The following is a 591-nucleotide window of genomic DNA, read 5'->3' as shown; positions in this document are numbered from 1 at the left end:
CTTCCGTTCCCCCACAAAAAAAAAAAAGGTACGATAGCCACTGTAACTGATTTCAAAATAAAAGTGTGAAATTAAATTATGCACTGGAACTGGAAGACAACAACGTTGAGTAGTGTGTAGCAGTGGCGTGTATTCATGGTGTTTTGGAAGCAGTCATTGCAGAATAACTGCAGTGTACTGCAGTTGAACTGCATTTATACTGCACTGTAACTGCAGTTCAACTGCAAAATAACTGCGGGGGTAAAAAACGGTATTATTTTGGATGCAGCATTTGCAGCATACTGCAGTTATACTGCACTCTGACTGCAATATGTTTTCGGAAGGGTAAGCCATGGATGGAGATGTGAATTTGGAGTTGTGGTTTTGACTTAATTGTACAGGGCAATGATTATGACGGCGATTCTGATCTAACCATAAATTAATATATTGTGGAACGCGCCTGAGACGATTGATATAGATAGATATAGCCTAGTAGGCTAACGTTAACTAACTAGCTAACTTAGCTGGTGCATTGTTGCCTTTGCGAGGAAGTTAGGCTAGCAAGTATTTTAGCTAGGTAGCCTATGACAACAAAAACTAAAAGCCTACTGC

This window comes from Coregonus clupeaformis, chromosome 37 (genome assembly GCF_020615455.1).
Source record: "Coregonus clupeaformis isolate EN_2021a chromosome 37, ASM2061545v1, whole genome shotgun sequence".
NCBI classification, from domain to species: domain Eukaryota; kingdom Metazoa; phylum Chordata; class Actinopteri; order Salmoniformes; family Salmonidae; genus Coregonus; species Coregonus clupeaformis.
This window is presented reverse-complemented; position numbering follows the sequence as displayed.